This window comes from Heterocephalus glaber, unplaced genomic scaffold (genome assembly GCF_053883595.1).
Source record: "Heterocephalus glaber isolate CG9 unplaced genomic scaffold, H.glaber_assembly_v1.0 deba00001429, whole genome shotgun sequence".
Taxonomy (NCBI): Eukaryota; Metazoa; Chordata; class Mammalia; order Rodentia; family Bathyergidae; genus Heterocephalus; species Heterocephalus glaber.
This window is the reverse complement of record NW_028258294.1, coordinates 25,856,944-25,880,892: the sequence shown is the minus strand read 5'-3', so window position 1 is coordinate 25,880,892 and position 23,949 is coordinate 25,856,944. Positions and strand designations below refer to the sequence as shown.

Here is a 23,949-nt window from a genome sequence, read left to right as displayed (position 1 = left end):
ATGTGATGTTGGGAGGTGAAGCTTGGTCAGAGGAGGTAGGTCAGTCAGGGCATGGCCCAAAGGGGTCTATCTCCTTCCTTCTTCCCTTGATTTCTATCTCTGCTTCCTGCCACCATGTCATGAGCCATTTCTCCTCTGCCATGCCCCTATGCCATGCTGCCCTTCTTTAGACTAAAACCGGTACAAACTGTGAGCCAAAATAAACCTTTCCTCTTTTAAGTTGTGGGTGTCTGGTATTGTGTTCCAGCAACAAGAAAGTAAGGCAGATTTTGGTACCAAGAGTGGGGTCATTGCTGTGACTACCTGACTGTAGGGAACAGGGAAAGGGGACATTACTAGAACCTCTGCAGCAAGTCCTAGTCTCCTGCAAGCCACGGCAGTACATGGAGAATTACAGGAAAGATAGAAAAATGAGACTGAGAAGAAGCTGAGCTTTGGGCCTGATCAGTGCTGTTCTGGGTGGCAAAGATGAAAGCCCCCAGCTTACCGCACCTTTTATTCAGTACTTCAGGAGAAACAGATGTAACAAATGCCTTGCAGAGAGTTCAGTACATCCTGCATAAATAAGATGTAACAATCCAAGAACAAGGAGGAACTGAGTAGATGTTTGTTCCTCCCAGGATGTTTTCAGCTCCCAGGATGTTTCTTGTCCTGGAGAATCCCAGCATCACCAGATCATTGAGGTCTCAGATGTGACTGGGACCAGAGGCCAAAATGCACTTATGTCTTGGAATTCCATAGCTGGGCTGTAGGCAGGAGAACTAGGCTAACCAAATGATTTTTCCCTAGAATTATGTAGCATTGCTCCCGACAACCTGACTATGTGGTTCAGAGCCTTTGGAAATGGACTGGAGGAGGAGACAGGAAAGGTTTAAAGACACTAGCTGGAGAAGGTGACCTTAGAATGCTGCAAGCTGAGCTTGATGGGAGACTCTGGTTAGAGTTTAGAAGACCACAACGCTGATAAAAATGTAGATAGAAAAGATCAGTGTCATGGGGTTTCAAATGGGATCAAGGACTCCATAAGCAGTTGGACTCCTGACTATGTGTTTTATACACTGGCAGAAAATTTATTTACATTTTACTCCTGCCTTTAGACTTTGATGAAGACTGAGTTTAAGAACAATGGACTAATTAATCTGGCAGAGGAAATTTTAAGGCAATCTAATTTTGGGGCCGAGGCAAGGATACTGTTGCAGGAATTTAGCCAGCTATACCTTGAGAATCAAGAGCAAAAGGAACAGCTGAATGATTTAAAAAGTTTTGGGTTTCACCAGAAAGGAAGCTCCTCTAAAGTTGAGGCCTGCAAAGGTAGAGCAGAGGACAGCTTGGTAGCTGAAAAGATTAGCATTGAAAAGAAGCCATGTACTTTATAATAGGACAATAGGAAAAATGCATTGAGGGAATGTGAACAACCAACAAGGCCTCATCCTTTTCAGGTTCAATATTGCAAAAGTGAAAGGCTGCTTTGAGAACAGAGCCCAGGACACCATGCTTCAGAATGGCAGCCACCTAGGAAGGGAATGTGTTTCTTGGGATTCAGTTCATAGCATTCAGCCATCCAGGCACTCAGAGATTCCTAAGCCACAACCATGATAGAAGGAAGTCTGGCTACTGCTCCAGCTGGAGAAAGACCTTGTTAGCATCCATGTGGTGCTGGTTTTATGCTCTTGCAGAATGCAAAGTTATGGGATCAGCAAAGCTTCTCTCAGATTTTAGAAGAAGGCCTGGGAGGCCAGGCAGTGTGCTGCTGAGAGGGCACTGTGTGAAGCTGTGAGAGTGAGGCTGAAAGTACAGTGGTGACTCTGTGATGTTGGAAAAGCCAGGAATATAGAGTGACTGAGGATAGCAGCAACGAAGTGAGCAAAGTCTGTCCAAAAGAGAAGCCCTGAGGGTTACAACCACCAGCAGTACCCTACTGCCAGAGACACCCAAATCCCTTGGAGTTCACATCTCACCTAAATTTGCCCAGGATCCTGGACATGGAACTACTGTACTTAATGTTTGCCCTGATGGATTTTGGTCTTGCTTTGGGCCCATTCCTTTTTATCTCCCTATTTCTTTCTTTTGGAATGGGAATATTTACTCTGTGACTTTGCATGTTGGCAATGTTTAACTTGTTCATTTTAAAAGGGACTTACAGCTAAGTTTGCCTTAGGTCTCAGAGGAGAATTTTGGACTCAGACTTTTCAGTAGTGTTGGAACTATTAGGACTTTGTCAACTTTTTGTTTTTGGTGCCAATTTTAAATACTTTTATTGAAGACATTGCATTTCCACTTATAATACAGTGCTTATAAAGTGCAATGTTATCTTTTCCCTGTGCACATGTTCCATGTTCAAGTATTGAGAATGCCCAGTACTTTACTGTAGCAGTTAAACTTTAACAACTGCCACAGAATTTGCTACAAATTTAGGTCCTTCAATGTTTTATTGTGTGGAACAATGTTAAATAAATCTATACTTAGGGTTGGGTTAATCAACCTCTTCAATGGTAGGCCCTGAGGAAGCACCACCAGAAGGAGGAGCTCCCCCACCAGGGAAGCCCCCAGGCATGCCTCCAGGCATGCCATCTGCACTCTGGTACATCTTGGTAATGATGAGATTGCAGACTTTCTCCAGCTCCTTCTGCTGATGTTCAAATTCTTCCTTCTCTGCAGTCTGATTCTTATCCAGCCAGTTGATGATTTCATTACACTTATCAAGAATCTTCTGTTTATCTTCATCATTGATCTTGCCCTGAAGTTTCTCATCTTAAACAGTTGCTTTCATATTGAAAGCATAGGATTCCAGTGAATTCTTGGAGGACACCTTATCCCTCTGCTTCTCATCTTCAGCTTTGTACTTCTCTGCTTCCTGGACCATATGCTCTATATCCTCCTTGCTCAAATGGCCCTTGTCATTAGTGATGGTAATCTTGTTCTCTTTCCCTGTACTCTTGTCAACAGCAGAGACATTGAGGATGCCATTGGCATCAATATCAAAGTTGACCTCAATCTGAGGAACACCACGGGGTGCAGGAGGTATGCCTGTGAGTTCAAACTTGCCAAGCAGGTTGTTATCCTTAGTCAATGTGACTGGGCCACAGGATAGCCAGATATTTGGTCAAATATTATTCTAGATGTTTCTGTGAGGGTGTTTTTGGATGTGATTAACATTTAAATTGGAAAACTGAGTAAAGCAGATTGTTATACATAACATGAAAGAGCATCATCTAATCAGAAGAAAATCAGAGTTGACCAAAAGGCTGTTCCTCCCACCGAAGAGAATTTTTCTGCCTAGCAGCCTTTGAAGTGGGACATCCAGTCTTCCTCATTTTATAATAGCCTGGTGCCCTCACACTTGAACTAGTACATTGGCTCTACAGATTTAGGACTTGCCAGCCTCCATAATCATGTGATATAACTCTTCACTTTATATATTGTTTTAATTATTTTCTTGTTTCTGGGAACACAATACTTAATACCCACAACTTAAAGGAGGAAAAGTTTATTTTGGCTCACAGTTTGTACAGGTTTTAGTCTATAGTCTACTGACTCCAAAGCAGGGCAGCATGGCACTGGGGCATGGCAGAAAAGAAACAGCTCATGGCATGAAAGTAGGAAATAGAGAGACAGATCAAAAGAGGAGGGAGATAGACCCTTCCAGACCTCACCCCCAGTGACCCACCTCCTCTGACCATGATTCACCTCCCAACATCACATTTAGCTATAAACTCATCAGTGGGTTGAATAATTCACAGTCAGTCCACTGATGAGTATCAGGCTTCCTTGATCCAATCACTTCCCAAAAGCCCCACCTATGATTGCATGAGACTTTGGGGAGATATCTAGATAAAAATCATAACATTCTACCCCTGGTCCTCAAAAGATTCTTATGCTTCTCTTTATAAAAAATACACTTATTCCTTCTTTAAAAGTTGACAAAGTCCTGGGTCTCATTGAACGCGCCGGTAGCTTTGGAGGTGTTTGTGTGGTTTCTTCGCCAGTAGAACCGGGCCTACACTCAAGCAACCATGTCGAAGGGACCTGCAGTTGGCATTGATCTTGGCACCACCTACTCCTGTGTGGGTGTCTTCCAGCACGGGAAGGTGGAGATAATCGCCAATGATCAGGGAAACTGAACCACCCCAAGTTATGTCACTTTCACCAACACCGAACGACTGATTGGAGATGCTGCAAAAAATCAAGTTGCAATGAACCCGACCAACACAGTTTTTGATGCCAAGCGTCTGATTGGATGAAGATTTGATGATACTGTAGTCCAGTCTGATACGAAGCATTGGCCCTTCATGGTGGTGAATGATGCAGGCCGACCCAAGGTTCAGGTCGAATACAAAGGAGAAACAAAGAGCTTCTATCCAGAAGAAGTATCTTCTATGGTGCTGACAAAGATGAAGGAAATTGCCGAAGCTTATCTTGGGAAGACTGTTACCAACACTGTGGTTACTGTGCCAGCCTACTTTAATGACTCTCAGCGTCAAGCAACCAAAGATGCTGGAACTATTGCTGGTCTTAATGTACTTAGAATTATCAATGAGCCAACAGCTGCTGCTATTGCTTATGGCTTAGACAAAAAGGTTGGAGCTGAAAGAAATGTGCTGATTTTTGATTTAGGAGGTGGCACTTTTGATGTGTCAATCCTCACTGTTGAAGATGGAATCTTTGAGGTGAAATCTACAGCTGGAGACACCCACTTAGGTGCAGAAGACTTTGACAACCGAATGGTCAACCATTTTATTGCTGAGTTTAAGCACAAGCATAAGAAAGACATCAGTGAGAACAAGAGAGCTGTCTGCCATCTCCGTACTGCATGTGAACCAGCTAAGAGAACCCTCTCTTCCTCATACCTGGATGTCCCAGATGCTGTTGTATTCTGGGATTCCTTGGCTTGTGGTTATATCATTCACATCTCTGCCTCCAGATTCATACTGCCTCTTCCTGGGGTCAAGGGTGACATTTATCAACCAATCATAATATCACTGTTAATTTTATGTTTTTAAGTGGAAGAAATGAAGAATTGCTATAAGCATGTGCGGTGATTGATATGTTCATTAGCTTGATTGCAGTAATCATTTCACAATGCATATGTATTTCAAAATATGATGTTGTGCATCTTAAATATATGATTTTTTTTGAGACAGAGTCTCACTATTCAGGCTTGCCTTGACTTCACTATGTAGCCCAGGCTGGCCTCGAACTTGCAGCAATCCTCCTGCCTCAGCCTCCCAAGTGCTAGGATTACAGGCATGTACCACCATGCCTGGCACCTTAAATACATGATTTTATTTGTCAATTATACTCAATAAAATTTAGTTAATATAGAAACAGCAAATAAATGTACAGCATAGTATAATTCCAGATAAGTCCTGTGATGAAAATAAAGCACAGTAATTGAATAGAGAATGAGGCAGGAAGGGTTTTCTTTAGCTAGGATGGTCGGGTTTTTTTTTTCTTTATAGAAGAAACATTTCACTTGAAGAGAATAAGGAGACAGGAGTCAAGCAAGGATCAAGGGAAGAGTTTTCCAGCAGGAGACAATGGCTTGTGCAAAGGCTGAGGGTAGAATGAGCTTGGGATGTTTGGAGAACTGAAAGAGGGCCCATGTGCCTGCAGGGGAGTGGTGAGAGATGGCATCAGAGATTTAAGCAGGAGTTAGATCAGGCAGGACCATAGTGAGGAGTTGGATTTTACTCTCTTGGAATGTAAGAGAGTCAAAGCAATGATTTTCATCTTAGAAAGGTTACTCTGTGCACTGTGTGGGAAGTGGGACACATACAGATAGCAATGGAGGCAGGTTGGGTAGGTGTTAGGTGTTCAGGAGAGAAAAGATGGCTCGGACTAAGGTAACAGCAATAGAGATAAGAGGGGCTGGCAGAAAGTGTGAAATGCATTGGAGTTGAACAACAGAACTTATTAATTGGAAGTGGGTATAAGGGAACAAGAACAGTCAAGAATGTCTCTCAGCTTCTCAGCCTCTCAGCCTAAACAACAGATGACTGGTGGTGCCATATTACATGATAAGAAAAACTTTAGGGGAGTGGATTTTTGAAAAGAAGAAAAAAGAATACTGTTTTAGTCTTTAAATTAGACATAGATATTAGACAACCAATTGGAAATACCAAATAACCAACAGAAGTACAAGTTGGGAGCTTAGGGAAATTCTGGCTGGCCTGAGTTGCAAGTTTGAGAGTCATTAGCCTGTTAGTTTAGGTAGTATCAGAGCCATGCTAAACAATGTAGATGGAGAAGCAAATATGCCCAAGGACAGGGATCTGGGGCACACCAACGTGTCAAGTGATACGTGGCCCTGAGTTCTTACCTCTAGGCTCCCTATCTAATGCTGCCTACCTTCCTGGCCCAGGAAGTAGGAGTTCTCCCTGTTTTCTCCAGTTACTGATTTTGCCTTTATCTTAACCCTAGCTGCTCTTCTAATCTGCCTGCCTCACTAGGGACTTAATCATTCCTGGCCTTGCCTAGTTTCTTTATCTCTTTATTGTGCATATGTTTTGTTTCCCCAGATAGTGAGCCTCCTTGAGGAGGGCAGTGAACATATCTAATCTCCTTCAAAATCTGACAGGAAGCCATTATGTGTTCATAAATACATGCTTATTGATAGGGCAAGGCTGCTTGGAAAATAACCACAAGACCATGCTGGCACTGCTGTGTTTGTAAGCTCCATGCCTGGCATACTCTCTCCCATGGTCATGCCACCGAGACAGGGCTATGCCATGGAAGACTGAATAAGCATCAGAAAATCTCCCATCAAGGCAGGTGAGTAAAGCAAAATACAAAGAATTGAAAATACTTTCTTGGTAAATGAACACAAATAGACAAGCAAAGAAAAACAAAACACCATGATACAAACAAAATCCAAACTCTTCTAGATGGGAAAAGACCTTCAGCACCCACTCCAGGACTCAGACCTAAGATCTAGTTGTTGAATGAAGCAAGCCAATTTTAACAAAGTTAGCCCTTATTACAGTGCTAGAACACTGACATTTCTCAAAAGGTTGCAGCAGAACATTTTCTCTGTATTTCTTTTTTTCTGCTTGACTATTACAAATTCCTTGCTTTTTTTTTTTTTTTCTTTGGTACCAGGGATTGAACTTGGGACCTTGCACTTTTGAGGCAGGTGGCAGAAACACTGAGCTAAATCCCTGGCCCTCAAGTTCCTTGCTTTTTAAAGAGCTGTTGGATCCTCATTAGCTGAGGCCAGAATGCCGATTCCTCATAGCCTTCTCAAAAAGTCAGTGCAGCATTTGATCATCAGCACAAAAAGACAAAGAAACTTGTTGGGACAGAGCCATGGAAGGAGGAAAGAAAATGGAAGGGAAGCTGTGCACTGAATCCAGGAAAGAATAAAAGAAACCTGTAGCAGCAGATGTCAGTGAGGAAGAATACGAAAATGCTGATCAATGGAATGGAGCTGGACCCATTAGAAACAAAGAAAAGATGAAAATATTGGCAAGGGAACAGAAAGGCATAACATGGAGCATGAATCAGAGAAGATGGAATAAATGGAAAAATAGCTAGAAATAAGAGGTGAAGTATGAGCCAGTAGGGAAACTATACACTAAAATGGAAAAAATAATAATTCTACTTCAGGTACATTTTGGAATATTTTTGAGGCTTTTGGAACACTTGGCTAAAATGATGAATAACAATGTTTTTAATAGAATTAGATTGAATACAATATTAATTAACTTTGGTACTGTAGCACCTGGTTGAACATATTTGGAAAATCAGAAAATACACATGATCTTAGCCAAAAGCCCGAGAAGTGATGGAATATCAGAAAATAGACAATATATAATTTATGAAAGTCACAGGAAAGGAATTTTTTTAGCTCATTCTTAACGTGTAGGTTCTTAGGGCAATAAGTGAGTTTTCACTGATATTTCTACTATTAATGAGAAAGACCTATGTACCATGTGCTATACCAAAACTAATGTGAATATAAAAATTCAGAAAATAAAGAAGCTATTTCTTTCCAAGAGCCTTCTGTATTTCAAGAAGACTGGTTTTCTTTTGTTGTTGTTGTTGTTTTGTTTTGTTTTTACTTCTCAGTCACTTTCAAACAATTGTAGCATATAAAGTTAAAACTTATCCTATGAACATAATTTGTTCATTCCCTTTGGCTCTCAATGCAAATCCTAAGTCTAATTTAGTTGGAAAGTTTTGATCATGATCTATATAAATTTATACAACTAAATCCCTTGCTACCATTTCTAAGAGCCCAGACAAGTTTGAGTGACAGATGAACACCCACGTATCCAGTCTGCCTATTGCAATCAATCCAGATGACAGCAGAGTCCTTAGAAGTCCCACCCTGGGCCATCTGGCCTGCTGGGGTTGGCCAGTCCTTTTGATGTTTTCTGGGTAAATTACATTATGTAGCATATGGAGAAGATAAAGTCATTGGCTAAACCAATTAATTAATTTGTTTCATACAAATATTACTCTTGGTCCTTATAACGAAAAAAATAAAATTAAGAAAAGTATCATGAAAACTATTTAATTTGAAAATTGGAATGGGTAGCTGTAAAGGATCTGCCAACCATCTGAACCTCACAAGCTAAGGGGCTTGTCTAGTGGCCTCTTTGAAGTTCCATGATACACTAATCAATCCACTGTGTTTGAGGCTCCAGGGAACTCTTTTAGGTTTTCTTATCAGGTCCAGTAGAGATTCTGGGTAAGATCAGTCTAATAAATGCAGAAAACTGGTCACAGCTTTAGATTTCAGAAGCTCCGAGGATCTCCAGGGAGGAGAAAGTTGGTAATAGGTCTCATGAGTGATTTCTAATCTCTGTAACCATCTGATTCTCTCAATAGTTCTGGACCAGGTTTTGGCTCAGAAGAGTAAGACTCTGGTGGGGGACTATAGCAAATGTGGGGGTTCCAGGTGCTTCTCAACAGTGTTGAACATTATCATGACCACTTGCTAGAGGACATTATTAGGGAAAAGAAGTTATATACTGTATTCCTTTTTCAGAATTTGGGGTGTAGAATATCTATGATAGGGAAATAATACGAGTAAATTCAAATCTCAATGGTGGGCTTGCATTGTGTCTTTTTTGGTCAGAGAAAGAAACACAACTATGAAGCACTTAAGGAATTGCTTAAGGCTTCAGCCAATCAGAGATGAAGCACTATTCTCTTCCTCCACAAATTACATTTCTTCTGCACAAGCCAAAATATTTCACATCCTCACAGAACAAAAAAGGACTAATAAGAGAATGCTCCTAAACCCAATCCTTGACCCTTGGCAGGTGGCCATTACATACTGCACTTTACATACAACATATCTTTTCAGATGCCTCTATCCTGCTTCCAGAGCATTTGGCAGTAAACGGAACACTCCCTGTATAGGCTAGGCAGCCCAGAAAGGCTTTTCATTAGAGCTCAGGAAGGCTGAATTTGAAATGATGCCACACTTGCCTTAATAAGCATGACCCTTACTCCTAGGACACATTTCTCACTGTCATGTCATCCTGGTGGCTTGAATCAAGACAGTGATTCATTTGAGTTTTTCACATTCTCTCTTTCATTACTAGAAGGACGTTTGGGTCATTGATAGTTTGGGCTCTGTCCCCTTTCATCCTTCATTCATAAAAAGCATGAACACTCCCTTTGTTTATAGGGAGGCCTGGTTCACTTTCACCCCATTTTCTTTTGTTCAGAAGGTCAGTGTTTTCTGGATTTTTTTTTTTTTTTGTAGTGCTGGTGATTGAACCCAGAGCCTCTTGCATACTAAGCAAGCGCTCTACCACTGACCTACTACCCAGTCCCACAGTCAGTATTTTTTGTCTTCTGTTTTTATAGTGGCTATATATATATATATATCTGATGAAAAGGAAAACCAAAGATAATCCTTATTATCTTTTTTATCAAAGGGCCCCTTAAGGGCCCTTATCATTCTATGGTTTGTTAAACCCCATGTAACCTATTCTTTGCCTACTCACCTCTCTTATGGCCCAATATATTTTTCTCTGCTGAGTATAGTTATAGACAGTGGATCTTTGTTCAGTATAAAGACAAGCCAAAAGCTCTTATATGTAGTACCTGAAAAATAAACGAGTTATCTCCAGAACTAGTGAGCTTCTTGGCCGTTAAGGGTTAAGGTGTGTAAGGTACATGCAATGGATAATAGTCAGGAATCAGAGGTAACATTAGAAGGGATTCCTGCAGCAGATTAGGGGGTAGTTCAATAGCAAACATTTGTGTATTTTCTTATGCTAGAGATAAAAAAAGCAAAAATAAATAAAACAGCCTAGCAGAGTTAGCTTAGAAGATCCTCAGGCATCTTTCAACTTTATACTATATCTAGATGTATTAAGATAAAAACTAAGAAAATCTTAGATGCAGCTTGTTTCTTAGAGCTGTTGATATGAAGTGATCTTTACGATGATTTTTGTTAAGCTTTTTTTTTTTTTTTTGGTACCGGGGATGGGACTTGGAACCTTGGACTTGCAGGGCAGGCCCCAGAACCACTGAGCTAAATCCCTGGTCCTAAGCTTTTTTTTTTTTTAATAGAAGAAAAGTAGATTCAGAAAGGTGAAAAATTTTTTCCCCAAGATCATATGTCTGGTTGTGTTGCTTATTTAAAAAAAACAGATGTACAGCATAGATTACAGAATTAACAGAATACACAAGGCATGAGACTCTTCTAAATTTCCCTTTCAACTATGATTGGAAATTTTTATTTCTGTAGCCACTATTATAGGTGCAGTTTAGAAAGAGGCTTAACACTGTAATTCATGAGACATAGGGGAAGAAAGTGGTGGTGGTGGAGTGGGTTTCAATTAAGACTTCAGAAGCATCACCTGAGGAGGGAGTGCAGCAATGCCCAGGGAGGTAGCAGTTGTTTCCATGGTACCATTAAAGGGATACCATGGTTACCACTCATATATCAAGGCCAATAATCTTTCTATAAGAATAATTTCATTGCTTTTGGCTGTGAAGGTATTTGCAATTTTAAAAGGACTCTATTTAAACATCATGGTTAAAATATATAATTCTACTATTTAATACCTTAGTTAGCCCTTAGCAATTTGAGTATCTCTTATGTGCCTAGCTCATAACAACTTAATTTAATTTACTAGCTGGTAGCTCCCTGAGAAAAAAAGGCTCTGTAGGGGATGAGATACAAATTAGATACCTTGAGGTTGGGTGACAGGATGATGAAGAGTATGGGCTTTGAACTCAGGTAGCACTGGTTTCTAATATCACCTGTATTTAGTAGTACTATGACTTGGGAAAGTTGAGAATGTATAAGCTCAAGTTTCCTTATTGTAAAAAAGAGATAATAATAATACTCCTTAGAGTAATTTTGAGAATTGCTTAAATACTGGCTAGATATTTGTGGAAAGCGCTTAAAAGAGTAGCAGGCCCATACGAAATATTTTACAAATATTATTTCTGCCATTATCTCATGTAATAGCTACTTTTTTTAATGCTGGGACAAAATACTTGACACCCATAAGTTATAGGAGGAAAGATTTATTTTGGCTTACATTTTAGTCCATGGTCACCTGGCTCCAAGGCAGATCCTAAGGCAGGCAGGAAGCAGAGAGAGAATGGAGGAGATGAGGAAGGAGATACACTCTTTCAGGTTACACCCCTAGGGACCCACCTCCACCAGCCTCACCCCTCAAGAGCAAGTCAGCTGTAGTGCCACCATGATCCAGTCACCTTCCAAAGGCCCCATTTCTGAGCTCATGAGGCTTTTGGGGGGACATTCTAGAACTAGACCATAACACCTCAGAACTAAAGAAAGGGCCTTGGGGGTGGGGGAAGGAGGCACCAAAGAAGAGCCATGTTACTAAAGAAATTTGCACAAAGCCACTTTATCCAGGCAATCTTATCTACAGAGGGAAGAGTAGGTCTCAGAAAAGAGTCAAAGGAGGCAGCTGTGTGAACAATATTGTAAAGGTCATTTCCCTTCCATGTCAGCTACTGGAGAATAGTGAGTGTGTATTGTTGACATTCATACAGGACCTGGCATTTGCAATCTACTTTCCAGCACTATTTTCCTTCCTCACCCCATCCTTCCTGCACTGTATATTCCAGCTATTTGCAATTTCTAGTCTTGAGATAATTAACACATTGCTTCTTCTACTATACTTGGAAAATCTTTCTTTGCTGGTTAATTGTGACTTGAGTACTGTGCTCAAGCTTTGATGTGACTTCTGGGGTGCTCTCTGCCCCATGAGATTGAGTTCAATGTGCTTTCTGTGTGCTGCCCCACTTCAACGTGCCTGAAAACTCTGCAGACTTATTATAAATGTTTCTTCATGTTTATCTTCCACATAAGTTTGTAAATTCAGTGACAACAGGGACCTCATCTAATTTATTCACTAGTATCCCCCATGCCTATCATAGTAAATGATAATTAAGAGGAACACAATAAGTACATAGTAAATAAGTGAATGAATTAATTATATTCTTAGGTTTAGGAAAGGGGAAGTTGCTTTGGATATATTCTAGGAATTTTATTCTGTTCTGCAATAATCCTTACTGGTATAATATCATTGTCATTCCTCTTGTAGAAAATTTCAACAGATTACATTTCATGACACATAACTACATTTTATGTAGTTAAAGGTAATGGCACATAGGGACTGCTATGGTTTAGGTATTTTTTGAATATATCCTTTGCTTCAGTGCTCATGTGCTAGAAGCTTGGTCCCAGTGTAATGGTAATGAGTTGGTGGGGCCTTTAAGAAATGATTAGATCATGGGACACCACCCTCAGGAGGGATTAATGTAGTTCTTACAAAACCAGATTAGTTTCTGAGAGAGCAGGTAGTTATGAAAGAGCCCAGTTTCTCCCTGTTTTTTTGCTTCCTTGTTTGCATGTGTCCATTTCCATGAAGCCACTTTTCTTTGTGCTACTCCACTATGTGGCAATGCAGCTGGAGTGCCCTCATCTGATGCTGGGGTCAGGCTGCTGGGACTTTACAGCCACCAGCATTATGACCTGAATAACTTCTTTTCTTTATATATTACCCAGCTTTAGGTATTCTGTTACAGCAACAGAAATCAGACTAAGACTAGGACTATCTCTGCCTACCAAACCTACAGTTTGACCAAAATCTTAGGTTTGACCAGGTAAAAAGTGATGTGAATGGAGATATCATCCAAATCATGTTGAAAACTATAGCATTAAATTACTATGAAAGGCAGACAAATTTGTGGTGCTTCTTGGGTCTACAATCTCTTTGTAGTATTTTATTTTGTTTTTGTTTGGGGGAACTAAAAATTGAACCTGGGCCTGATGCATGATGAACATGTACTTTACCACTGAGTTATACACCAAGCTCTGTACTCTTTTGGATACAAAAAGCTCTTAGTTTTGCAGATGCTGTGGACACCTGTAGTGGCCAACTCCAGCCACGGTCAAGCTCACTGCATTCTTCAACACTGTACTTGATGGCAAGGCTTTGGGCTTTATCTCTTTCAAGCTGTTTCAGGTAAAGTTCCAAAGATAGCAGAAGGCTTTTGTGCTTCAAGTATTGGAAAGAAAAAATTTAGTTATAAGGTTTCCTGCTTTCACAGAATTATTCCAGGATTTATGTGTTAGGGTAGTGACTTCACACCACAATGGCACTGGTGACAAATCTAACTACAGGGAGAGATTTGATGATGAGAACATCCAGAAGCACACGGGCCCTGAAATTCTTTCCATGGCAAATGCTGAACAAAACACAAGGTTTTTCATCTGTGCTGCTGAGACTGAGTGGTTGGTTGGCAAAGTGTGTGGTCTTTGTGAAGGTGAAAGAGGGCATTACTAGTGCAGAAGCCACAGAATGCCTTGGGTCTCCGAATGGCAGGACCAGTAAGAAGATTCCCATTGCTGACTGTGGACAGCTTTAACATTTTTGACACGTGTTTTATCTTAACTACCAGATCATCCCTTCTGCTGCTCAGAAGAATACCCCTCTAACATTTACTTACAATATCTTATAATCTTTGTGCTCTTACTGAAGTTCTTTGGGTTCTATAGTTTCTTTATTATCCTCAAAGTTTACCTGGATTGTAGGGCTAAATTTATGATTATGAATAAAAAGTGAAAATAATAACAGCAAAACACTCTCAATTACTTTCCCTTTTATTGGGATTTTCCCCATTTAGCACATGACCTTTTCTCAATCAGCAGTTAAGCATGGAGTGACCACACACTTATCACTCAAACCAAGGCACTTTTGAGCTCTACCCTGTGACCTGAGCTTAGGCTCAGTTCCTCTTTGTGTAGGGTGTTCAACAAATGAAAGAGGAATCATAAGCCCAACTTCCTCTAGAAGGAAAGGCACACTTACTAATACATACCTTATGATGCATGTGGGGTTAAAAACCTCAGTCTAGTTGCTATGCAGTAGGGCTTTGGAATGGAAGGAAAACAGAATATAGTAGCACAAATTTTTCCTCCATGATGGGTGGGGGCTTATTTGAAGATAATTCCACACATAAATGGAAAACATCCAAGTCAAGCACAAAAAACTTCCAGATCCCCCTCTTTAAGTTTCCCCAGTTGAATATTTCACTGTAACTCCCTTACCACCACCACCATGGTGTGATTTGTAAAGAGAGAGGTCTATTCTTGTTCCTAATACCATGGGAACGGTATCATCTGGAGGCTTTGGCAAACAACCAAAAAGAAGGATTGGAAATTGGAGAACAGATGTATTTTTGTAGGCAGTTTACATATGCTAAGTGCTATGCTAACTTCTTTGCAAACATTACCTCTTTAAATCCTTGGAAGAGCCATTGAAGTGGGTATTATTTTTCCTGCTTTACAGATGAGGAAACTGAGGCTCAGAAAGGATAAGCACCTTGCCCAAGAGGGCCAAGAAATGACCACTCCTGAGTGTCCCATCTTAAGATTTCTTTTTCCATTGTAGCTCATTTTGTCATTGCAAAAGGAATATTCAGTTGGAATAAAAAGGCTGCTCTATGCATTAAATCTTGGGCACACTACTTTATAGGAATTCAATTTCTTTCCACTGTAAAATGAAGGATGCTGGACTAGATTAACCTTAAGATCACGTACAGGTAGAAACTCTAGGAATAATTTGATAAATGTAATATTTTAGACGGCTTGCAGACAAAAGTACATTGAATATATTTTTGTTCACTGTAAGAATAGGAGGAATGAGACTTAGAGCATATTTAATTCAGCAGCATAACAGTTAATCCTGTCTACCTGTTGAGTTATTCTGATAGCCTCTTTAAAGCATCCTCTTGTCCTTTATCTTGACTTTTTGCCATTGTTTTGCTCTACACTGGTCATTGTGCTTGGAGCTCTGGGAGTTCACTCCTCACATCCTAGGAGAGAGGATAATTCTGAGGATTAAGGGATGAGGTTGCCTCCAATGGATAAATTTCACAAGAGGATTAATTAAATGAGTCTTCTTTTGCTCATGGGTTTGGTTTTGAACTTCCTTGGTAACATTGTACCCACTTTGTGTACAAGTTTTGTTGCACAGCCCATTCCATCTTTAGAGAGTCATAACTATCAAAAACACCCTCTTCTTAAATATTTGACAGTACCTCAGAAACGGAATATGTATACTCATAGGGAAATAGAATGTTACTCCAAGAGGCTCCCCAAATACACTATAAGTAAAAGGTAAGTATAGTATCCAGAGTTCCAAGTTAAATTGTAGGTAATCAAAAATACTATTTTTAGGGCTAAGGATCTAGCTCAGTGGTTCTGCCATCTGCCTTGGAAGCGCAAGGACCTGAGTTCGATCTCTGGTACAAAAAAAATTATTTTTAACTTAAAATATACCCTGCTATGATATGAATGAAAAAGTTCTATGAATTTTTAATGTAAAACCTAAGAGTCCCCAACAATCTTACCAATTGATGATTTGTTTTAGATTGTCTTATTCCCAGAGAATCCAGGGTTTTTCTTTCTTCTGTCATTAAGGATCCTAGCGCAGGAAGTTGGAGATTCAGTGATATTTACAGAGTATAACATAGTATCCAGCCTATTTACATGCTCAGAATATTATTATTGCTATATCTACCTCAATTCTCTTTTTATATAGTTTTCTATACTTACCTGCAATTCTTTCCATATTCTTTATTTCTTTACAATAGCAATCATTTCAGTATATGACACCCAGTGAAGGCAGACCCAACTTCCCTTCCTTTACTTTGAATTGATCCCTTGGTTCTGATCCCCACAAGTTCCAAATCTACAACTCAGGAAGACAATAACTCATAAGGTCATGAACATGTGACAAGCATGTGATGATAGCTAACCTGTGGGAGCTGAGACTTTTTTCTTCTGACCAAATATTCCTAGTTTCTTAAACTGTTCTTCATATACCATAGATTATATATTCTCTTGCCATAATCCTACTCCTTCAAAATACTCTTTTCATTCTTTCAACGAACTGACCCAGTAGTAGTTCTAAAAGATTATTCTTGTTGTCTACCTTCTAGTGAAGGCTGATTAGTCTCAAGAGGAGAGAGAGTGAGAGAGAGAAACACCATCTCCACCATACTGAATTTGTTCATGGATAATAATTGGGAATTGTGAGCTAAGCTATCAAACAGCTTAAATACAGTAATTTGGCTGTTCAGCATTCTCTCTCTCACTTTCTTTTTTTTTTTCCAGCCTGATTTCCTTTTTAGGGGTTATCTTTTCCCCCACTGTAGATTATCTTTTGGAACTATAAACAGAGGTCCTGTTTACTCCTCCCCAAGGGCTAGTAATGATGCAAGCTAAGTCAATCTGCTATTTCTTCCTTGGAATTTGAATCTGGAGCAGAAGGATAATGATGTTGAAAATAATTGGATTTCTATTCCATTCTAGCAGGGCTCCTTGCTCACAGTGTTTTTGCTGCAGTTCCTTTTTCTAGCATTCCATTACTTCTATGAAGCTCACATCCTAATACATTTCTTTCACTTAACCTAGCTGATGTTACTATCTATTGTTTATAACCTAATAACCCTCACTAATACAAACAGTGTGTATAGTGGTGTGCATATCTTCTGTGTCTACTACAACATCTCCCTTTACTGGTTTTAATATAATACTTACCCATATACATTTAAAAATTATTAGTAATCTCCTACCTTTTAATTTGACCATAATCTATTATCAGGCATAATTTCTAGAAGGCTGAATTCATGAGAAACCTGGATTGGTCTCATCCTCCTTGCCTTCTATAATACGATTCTATATTTTTTTAAAGCAGTCAATAAGCCATATAGTTTTGCTTGAACATAAAATATTAGTGGCTTTTTGCAAGGATCACATGTCTATATTTTAAATGGCAAGAAGTCAGCTCACTTGCAGAGTTGCATGGGGTATGAGGTTTTGTATTCTCATCCAGGTAAAAATGGAGTAGGAGGAAGCATTTGCATCTGCCAAAGTGTCAGTATTCTAGAATTAAGCTAGATTTCATCCTCTTACTGGTGCTGAAAACAAAAGAAAAGCAGGCATTTTAGTACAAGATTAAAAGTGGTTTTAGAATGAAGATGAAAGCTTTGTTAATAAAGTGGCAGAGCAATGTGGGACACATGCTTTAATGCTTTAGTGAGACGTTAGTGTCCTGCTTGCCCTTGACACAGGGCTTGGCAGGCAATTTTCTCTGTTATGTTGACTCAGGAATCAACTCGTATAGTTCACATCTTTGCCACTAAGGTTTCATATACTTGCCTTATTGGTGAGATACATTGCCCAGATATTTGGGACTACCAGATATGTCCTCTGAGGAGTAGAGGCTGAAAAGAGATAGTAGTGCAAGAGGTTTATATGGGAGGGTGATACTTAGGAAAGCAAAAAGGGAGAGAAAGCAGGATTCAGCAGAAAAAGAATCCAGACTGCGATGCTGATCTAGTTTGTGAGAGGAGACAGGGTTGGCCAGAAAGAGCCTCACGATGCCATGCAGAGCTGCTGATTTCTGCCAGCCCAACAGGGAGCTCCCCAACAAAGACTACATGTTAGGAAAATCCTGCTTTGGGCAAGGTGACAAGGCCCTAGTACCCTCATCATATAGGCACTGGTGGGAGGGAGTCTTCCCAGGAAAAGTGTGATCTCAGGTTAACATCTGAAGATCTTAAAGATGCAAAGACAAGAAGGCTGCAGTTATTGAACTCCTCACAGCTGAATAGACATCCAAGCCCTATATTCCCATTCCTGCCACTTTGTCCTTCTAAATTGTGTCTTAAATTCACTCATGGCATAATTTCCCAGGGCTTATTCTCCAGAACCAGATAGTCCAGGTTTGAATCCCAGCACCAGCACTTGCTCATTGTGAGTTTTTAGAAAATATATTAAATCTCTCTGTGCCTCATATTCCTCATTTTAAAAATGGAGATAAAAGCAGAAATAACCTAAGAGAATTATTGCAAAAGCACTTAGAATAATACTCCATGTACAGTAAATGCACAATATATATTTGTTATTATTCTTTATTCATTGAATGTCAACTATGTGGCAATCCCCTCTTACCTATTTCATGGTGTGGTTGGTTAGAAAAAATAAAGATAGGTAGAAAAGAGACAAGGAAATTTTAATTTTGAGGAAATTGCAATTTTGAGGAAGCTGTAGAAACCTGCAGCTTTGAGACATAATCAGAGTTACCCCAGATTACAATGTCTTTTCACCCCTAGGCCTGTTTATGTTCCAGGCCTTTCAGTCCTAAATTCCTAGGAGTCTTAAAGATACTGTATGTCTATAAATTGGGCTTGTGTTTTTCTTCTGATGCTATAAATCCACAAATTTCACAGACTTCCACCTTCAAAGAAATAGCGCTGATAGTGGGTACCAAAACTTTAAACTTTAAATACATACAGTTTGCATTTTTACCCAGTTGATAAAGTCAGTTTTTGCTTTCCTTCACTAATGGGGAACCTGACAGACACTAGGTAAAAGATAAATAACTCAAAGAATAAATACCCTCCACCATTTGTTTGGAGGTACCCTGTAACCACATAAATATTCCTGACTCCATACCATTATGTGCCTTAAGCCTCAAGGACCTGCACTCATTCCTCTTCACTTTTCCTTCTTTGAGTCTGCCTAACAAATCTGGCTGTGCCTCTCACTGACACATACTGAAATGTTTTTCTGCAACAAGTCAAGAATCTATCCAGAGACCTCCTTCAACTTTGTCCAGTGACAATCAGAGCATTAAGACTGCTTTCTGAGTTAGCTCAGTTATCTGTTAAGCAACGATTATAACAACTTTTATAGAAAGTACATCTGAGAGTCTAATCACACTAATATTCCCTGATTACTAATGAGTAGTAGTGCTGAGTTCAAGGACTTGGAACATGTCTTGTGTGCAGGCTTTGTTGTTTCAGGTTTTTATTTTTCCTTCAGAGATTGGCTTTGCCCCAGAGGCTAATTTTAAAGCAGCAGGCTCTCAGCTTTAAATGTCAGGCTTCCATGTATTGATATGTTGAAGTGGCACCAGGGAAAAATTGTCATACAAGTGTGAATAATTGAGGCTACATGGTGCATTTTTAGGAACTATGGAGAAAGAGCTTTCTTAAAAGAAGTCTCCTGAAGGGTGCCAGGGAGATCACTGTATTTATTTAGTAAACACATACATATGACTTAGTGGTCACAAGTATTACACTAAGTGATTTACAAATATCAGTTAATTTCATCCTGACAATTACTCTATAATAGAAGGGCTTAATGTAAGTAGTATTAGTACCCTTACTTTGTAGCTGTGGTAATTGAGGTGTGGTGAAGTTGGATTGCTCACCAAAGGACAGAAGCAAGTAAGAAGTAGAGTTGGCACTGAAACACAGGTGGAGTTTATTTCTCCAGTGTTTGAGCTCTTCATCACACAGATTTTGCCCCCTCAGTCAGTTTTCTTCTTTAAAATCCTTTCCTTGTTTCCCATCACCCTGTTGTAAGGATTCTGAATTCTGAAAAGGTCCTAATTTATTCTGGGGTGGAGGATCCATCTAGCTTGCTTTGGAAAAGAGCCCTTTAATTGAGATTCTGAGTTTGATATTTTGGACTTGCCATATGGAGCTCTACAATGGAAGCCACCTGAACTGTTTGTGGGTCCTTGGATCTAGTTTGCCAATTACCTGGCAAGACACTTAGGACAGGTTTGTCAAAGTTTAAATTACACCTGAGGGCAACAGTCATGCCTTTCCTAGTTAACAAGGTTGGAAGATCACTGATGCAAAATTTTTGGTTAGTCTTAGGTTTATTTTTACTTTAAGTTATACTGTATGTTTGAAACAAACTTCGTATTTTGACTATAATTCCTATTTTGTGGTATGTACATTTGTGTGTGTGTGTGTGTGTGTGTGTTCTGTGACTCACATTTTGTATGCAGATGAAATAACTGGCAAATTTCAATACAGCAGAATAAAGCATTTGATTTATCATATCAGGCTGTTAGGATTTATGGCAGATTTCCAAAAAGCACAACCTTATTTTTAAAAGAAGAGAGTGCAGAAATTCCTACAAACAGAGAAGAAAAGATTTGGGATCAACTAAAACTCTCTTAATACTACTTAAACAAGAGTTGGACAATTTAGATTATAACCCCAGCTCTTCCATAAATTTGTTGTATGGCCTTGGGCAAGAAAACATTTAATTTCTCTGGGGCTTAGTTTGTGATTTTTATGATAATTTCAACATTAATAATCTGTAGAAATTTGAGGAAAGGGTAATGGCATAGCATTCCAGAGAGGAAAAATTAAAGCATAATTTATTGTATTGGTTCCCTTTCTCCCTCTACTCATTATAATGCTGTGTATGTGCTATTGTCTAATCAATGTGAGACAGATTATTTGTAGTGCCATTTACAATGGGAAATAACATAGATGACAAATCACTGAATAAATTATTATATTTCTAACTGCATTTTTATTCAGTTGTACAGATAGTCTGGACAAATAAAGTCAGGATGATATTATATTGATCTAAGTGGATTCACTAGATAATCTTTTATAATGGGGATCTGGTAGTCACAGTGAAATTTATTTTTTTATTTGTCAGGCTTATTATTTTCCTTCCTACATCTTCTCTTCTGTTGTTCTTTGTCATTGTAACCAAAAGTGTGGACTTGATCATACAGCAACATTTTTTTCTTATTTTAAAAATGAAAGTAATAGCAAAAGGACAAAATATTATTTAAAAATTTAGTTTTATAAGCAGACATAAACTAAGGGCATACTTTAGTGGCATGATACCATTTAATTAATTAAATAATTCTTTTAGGCAATTTCTATTTGCCTAAGCGCTGTGTCAGGTAGGTGTTGGGCATATAGAGTGACAAAAGTGCATCTTACAGTTCATAGGGGAGTCAGATAATAAGAAAATAATTTCACAAGAATATAAACTGGTATAAATCATAAAGGAAAAATGGACAACTATGAGAGTGAGTACCTGGCAAGGCCTGCTGAGCAGACATGCAGAAATATCTCAATTATCTTCCAACATAAATAAATGGATATGCTCTTTTGTGTATGACTTATTTTGCTCTGCATAATATTTTGGATTCATCTTTTTATTACTGACTAGAATTTCATTTTATGGATATGTTGCAACTTGTTTTTCTATTTTCTTGGTGATAGAGGCTTGAATTTGTTGGCATTTTCACTATTATGGAAAAAGCCACTATGAATATTCACAAACCTTTACATAGATATATGCTTTTATTTCTCTGAGGGATGTTAAGTGTATGATATATGTGTTTTACTTTTTAATTAGCTTTCAAACTGTGTTCCTAAGTAGTTACATCTTATTACATTTTTACTAGCAGTGTATGACTATTCCAGTTGCTTTACATCCTCACCACCACATTGCAGAGTTAGTGTCCTTAACCTTTGGTATTAGAGAATTATATATTTCTCCTTTACATTCTGTTCATTTTAATTTCATTTATTTTGAGACTATGTTATTAGATATACTTATGTTCACTTTTATTGTGTTTTAGTGATGAAATAACCTCTTTTTCATTATGAAATGTCCCTTTCAATTTCCGATAACAGTCCCCCATCAGCAGTTTACTTTAATAGTTACTTTAATATTTATAAGATATATTTTTAACTTAACACAGTCCAACTTCATATAATATTATGCCACTTTGTAGATAATATAAAAATTGGACAAAAATGTATTTTCATTTCTTACTCCATTTCTTTACACCATTATTTCCCTATGTTTTATATCTACAGGTGTTATAAACCTCAACATATTATTTTTGTTTTAAATGGTCATTTAACTTTCATACAAATTTAAAATTGAGAAATAAAATACATGCATTTATGGTTTTCAACAAACTTGGAATTTTTTGTCAACTATTTCTTCAAATACACATATACTAGATAGCTTGATAATTTCTGTGAAGTTACTCAGTGTCTGTTTTTTTCCCAGTTCCTTTTTCTTTGTTTCATTTTATGTATCTTTTTGCTATGTCATCTATTTCACTAATCTTTTCTTTTGTGATGCCTAATTTGATGTTAATCCTGTCTATGAGCATTTTCATTTTAGGTACAGTATTGATTTTTCATCTCTTAAAATACCATCATGTTCTTTTAAAATCTTTCATATCTTAATATGTTCATGTTTTTCTTTAGATTTCTAAACATACTGAAAATAGTTATAATAGGATGTTAACTCCATCATCTTTGTCCTTTTGGGGTGAATTTCCATTAGCTGATTTTTCCCTCATTATAAATCACATTTTTCTGCTCATTCTTATATTGATTCTAGTAGTTTTTGGTTGGATTATGAACATGGTGAATTCTATATATTGAGTGCTGGATTTTGTTGTATTTCTTTAAAGAGCATTAGACTTTGATCTAGTGTGCAATTAAGTTACATGCAACTTAGATGAAGACTTTCAGATAAGATCAAGAGTTTTGAAAATTCTGCAATGGAAAAATTCTAGAGCAGCTTTTTTCCATGATTAATTTTGTTCCACTACAAAGTGTAACCTATCTGGTATCCTGACTGAAAGCTCTATGAATTCATCAACATCTCTCTATGTTGGCTATTAAGAATTTGAAAGATTCCCATTGCTATGTGAGCTCAGTTCTGTCTGGTAATTATTCTTTCCCCAGAAGTTGATTTTTCCTGGCCTAGTGGAGTTTCATTCTATGTACACAGAGATTTGCATTCAGTCCAAAACTCAAACAGAGCCTGTGTAGATTTCTGGTGATTTTACCCTATATCACTCCCTCTCCTCTAGTGTTCTGTCTTACAAATCTGTCCATCTCAATCTCTTCAAACTCCAACCCCTATCTCCTCAATTCAGCAGTATTTCTGTGCTCTACTTGGGTTCTGACTATTTGTGCTATCCTCTAGAAATGGTCTCCTCTTCTCTCAAGATCACAGCACTGGACTACTCATTTTTCAATATCTAGCACTTTTTTGGTCTACTTTTTCTTTTTTTTTTTGGTATCAAGGATCGAACTTGGGTCCTTGAGCTTGCAAGGCAGGAGGTGGAAACACTGAGCTAAATCCCCAGCCCTGGTCTACTTTTTCTAGATCACAGAAGATAACTGGAGAGCCTGTTACTACCTCAGAGACAGAAGGGATAATTCCAACTAAAATTTTATTTTAAAAATTTCATCTACATAACACCATTCCTTTTATAGTATTCCTACCCTTCTTTTATAGTATTTAATAATTTCAGCTATATTTGCAAAAATTTCTGGAGAGCTGTACAATTACAGGCTCCTCAAAGGCATTTCTGATGTAGATGACAACCAACCAGATACAACTCAAATTGATGAGAAATATCATCTATGGCCCATACCTTTGGGGTTTGTGCCTTGTTCCCAGAGATAATCTTACACACCATGTAGGTCAGATTCTCTAGTTTATTAAAGATTTTAGAATCTGTGGGTACAATTTCATGGTCTACACAGAACCCAGGGTTACTATCTCCTCAGAGGGGAAAGATAATATGCCTTTTATGGTTGATTGCACTTAGATTATATTTCGGTTTG

At 38.5% G+C, this 23,949-nt stretch overlaps 3 pseudogenes; 2 read left to right on the top strand and 1 right to left on the bottom strand.

Moving 5' to 3' along the window:
* Positions 1-2,240: 2,240 nt before the first annotated feature.
* On the bottom strand, positions 2,241-4,280 carry LOC147827913 (heat shock cognate 71 kDa protein pseudogene; annotated as a pseudogene).
* On the top strand, positions 3,938-5,000 carry LOC147827912 (heat shock cognate 71 kDa protein pseudogene; annotated as a pseudogene).
* An 8,573-nt stretch (positions 5,001-13,573) lies between these two features.
* LOC101712899 (peptidyl-prolyl cis-trans isomerase A pseudogene) lies at positions 13,574-13,875 on the top strand (annotated as a pseudogene).
* The last annotated feature ends 10,074 nt before the right edge of the window (positions 13,876-23,949 follow it).